The sequence below is a fragment of the Bison bison genome, unplaced genomic scaffold, assembly GCF_000754665.1.
Source record: "Bison bison bison isolate TAMUID 2011002044 unplaced genomic scaffold, Bison_UMD1.0 scf7180017864240, whole genome shotgun sequence".
Taxonomy (NCBI): Eukaryota; Metazoa; Chordata; class Mammalia; order Artiodactyla; family Bovidae; genus Bison; species Bison bison.
The window spans coordinates 2,152,929-2,156,393 of NW_011494812.1; positions in this window are offsets into that span (position 1 = coordinate 2,152,929).

Below are 3,465 nucleotides of genomic sequence, written 5' to 3' on the forward strand. Positions count from 1 at the left end.
CACCAAATGGAACTGGACAATGGGGTCCATCAGAGGCAGTTTTACTTGGGTGAAGGGGTTCCTGGTTTTGAAGTCGAGGAGATTGGCTCTGGGGGAGACCAAGGGCCTAGATGCTCCTGGGAGAACAGCCACTTTTGAGGTCTCCATGCAGGGGCTCCTCAAAGTCTCAAAAGGCAGGACACATTGTTGCTCCCCTTTGACCCACTGAGGGCTAATTACCACCTCCTTGCAATCTGGGGCCCATAAAAGAAGCTGTCGGCATTCTTGCCTTGCGCCCTGAGCCCTGCAGGGGTTTTGGGGAGTGGTATTGGAGTGATGGCACTGGGGCATCTGCTCAATTTTCAAAGCACAATTCCAGCCCATGGCCCCTCCCTCTGGGACCAGCTCCCAGCCCTCCTTTCTCTGTGACTTTCATCCTGGGGGAGGAGGCCCCCTCCCCCAATTCTTCCCTCCCTTTTCCCCACCAGTCTTCACCCCAAACATCCCATTGCCCCACCCACTTCCTTTTCAGGTCCTATAAAGGTCTGGGCAGATCCAGTAAAGTACTAGGATTCCCTGTGTGCCCCCTTAGAGAGAGAGAGAGATTGGGAGAGGCAGTAGTTAGTAAAGAGGCAGGGAAACAGATGCCATCCAGGTGGCCCCCTCAGAGGCTGAGAGAGGGACAGGAGGCAGAGGATCCAGGCTACAGTCTGGAACAGAGTGCACCAATTTCCGAAAGGGCCCCTTGTTTTTCTTTGAGAAATCTGTAGCTCCCTGGAGGAGAATGGCCCCTCTATCGTGCACACACACACACACACACACACACACACACCGCCAGACTGGGTTGTATTTGCTTCTCTTCTAAGGAAGAAACAGAAACTCAAAGACAGAAACTTGGAAAGGCGTGAACAGGAGTACAGAGGCAGAGAGAAGAGGCAGATGAGGACCTAGAGAGGCCCAGAGGCTGCTTCTGAGAGGAGGGGCAGCCCAACCCCAGAACATCGTGGGGAGGGACAGGCACTGCCCCCATCTGCCTGGACCTATCCCCAACCCCTCCTCCCAGGCCTCTGAGGCTCAGCTTCAAGCTCCCCATCTCCCCTCCAGGGCCCACCCCTGTGACATTCAGGGAGCAAACAGCAGCCCTGGGAGTGCTGAGCAGAGAAAACCTCCGAGGAAAGGGTCTGGTGGCAGGAGAGCCATGGGGCAGACAGTCTCATGCTCAGAGAGGGCAAACAGAGGTGCCTGGTACATGGTCACAGAGAAGCCCGGGAACCCCAGCTCTCAGCGAAGGTTTGGTGTCGGAGATCCGCCAGGTGAGGTCCTGCTTGGACAAGAAGAATGGAGGTGCCTGGGTGGTAGAGTGCTGTGATGGGAGCATGTCGAGTTCAGACAGGGAAGAGTTACAGTTCAGAAAAGGCTTCCCAGGTGGCTCAGTGGTAAAGATTCCACCTGCCAATGCAGGAGACACCAGAGATGCACGTTCAGTCCCTGGGTCGGGAAGATCCCCTGGAGGAGACACGGAAACCCACTCCCAGTATTCTTGCCTGGAGAATCCCATGAACAGAGGAGCCTGGTGGGCTACAGTCCATAGGGTCACAAAGAGTTGGACACGACTGAGTGATTGAGAACACAGAGAGAAGGATAAGATCCACGAGTGAGGTTCAGTTTCAGAAACAAGATTAGGGTTTAGGGACTGAGGCCCCGGTCAAGGCTAGTGGGCAAGAGTTTCTGAGATGTGAGACCCAGGGTCTCCTTACGCCTCAGCTCAGGCTTCCCAAGGCTCAGTGATTCCTGCTCATCCACTTCAGAAGAACGGGGACCCTAGGAGGGAGCCTGGATACAACCAGATTTCTGCCAGCAGGAGACATCCTGGAGCTGACCTAGAATCAGAAGAGCAGACAGCCCCGAAATTGTCCCCATCGCTGAAAGGAGTGGTCTAACCTACTTTATCAGCAGAATGTCTTAGCAAAGTGAGGCTGCTTAAACACTATAAACTGAGTTGTTATCAAGGGAACAGTGGAGGAAAGAAGAATTCACTTTGAAAGACTATGTGAATCCCTGATGGCAAACCTGAAGAATTAAGAGACCTTAAGGATAAAAGAGAACTCACCTCAACAAGATCAACCATTTCTTACAGAACCTTCATCCATTAACAAACCAGCTGGGCCTAGTGTCTAGGCCCTGGGGAAGCAACGGTTAACAAAATTCTGTCTTCTGGAGCGCTCAGTCTGGAGGGGGAGACAGAAAAGGGAAGGGGCACCAGCTCCTATCACAGGCTGATGACCTCCCATCATATGTGGCAAGACCCCCTGGTGTGTTGGAAATGACCTTTAAACACTGATCTGAAGGATAACTAAGGATGTACTTGGTTTGTCTGAGAGTGGAAAGAGGTGGCCGGCAGAGTATTTCAGTCCTTGAAAAATAAACCAGAGCTCTGGCAGACACAGCAAAGGAGAGAATGAAGTTGGAAAAGACAGCTGATGGTATTTTTGGACGGAGGAGGCACAATCCTTGAGAACTGAACCTCTGGGGACCTTCTACCCTATCTGCCCGAGTGCCCCCTGGGGTCAGAGCCAGACCCCTGGGATAAACCAGGCAATGAAGACAGATCATCCTGGACCGTGTACGTTTGCATGCGGGGAGAGAGACCTTGTGATGATTACCCTACATGTCCAATAGGACTTTGATCTTCGGTATCAGTATTTATCTTCAGTAAAGTGGTGTTGGAGAAGACTCTTGAGAGTCCCTTGGACTGCAAGGAGATCCAACCAGTCCATTCTAAAGGAGATCAGTCCTGGGTGTTATTTGGAAGGAATTATGCTAAAGCTGAAACTCCAGTACTTTGGCCACCTCATGCGAAGAGTTGACTCATTGGAAAAGACTCTGATGCTGGGAGGGACTGGGGGCAGGAGGAGAAGGGGATGACAGAGGATGAGATGGCTGGATGGCATCACTGACTCGATGGACATAAGTCCCAGTGAACTCTGGGAGTTGGTGATGGACAGGGAGGCCTGGCGTGCTGCGATTCATGGGGTGGCAAAGAGTCGGACATGACTGAGCGACTGAACTGAACTGAAAGTATAATTTTACTTTATAGAAGTAAAATTTGCCTTGGGTTCTGCCACTGGGATTCCTCAACACATATGCCCAGAGGGAGCTTCCCCTTGCCGCTGCTCCTGAGTGGTTTCCAGTCTTGCCTTCTTTTCCCGGAATTTGCCAGGGAAGCTGTGGGGAGCCTTCAGGTAGCAGAGCAAAGCTGGGTGTGTGTCTGCTGCAAGGCCTTGCCCACTAAGCCCTTCCGACCAGCCTGCACTCTGCCCTCCCTGTTTGCTTCCTGTTGCCTGGACACTGGGAAAGCAGAAGGTGGTGCCAGAGGGGGTGGGGCTCAGAGGCAACAGAGCTTGGCCAGGGCTGCCTGGGGCGGTGGGAGTGTGAACTGTCAGGAGAGCAACATGCCCAGCCCAAGGGATAAGTGGAAGGTTTCCC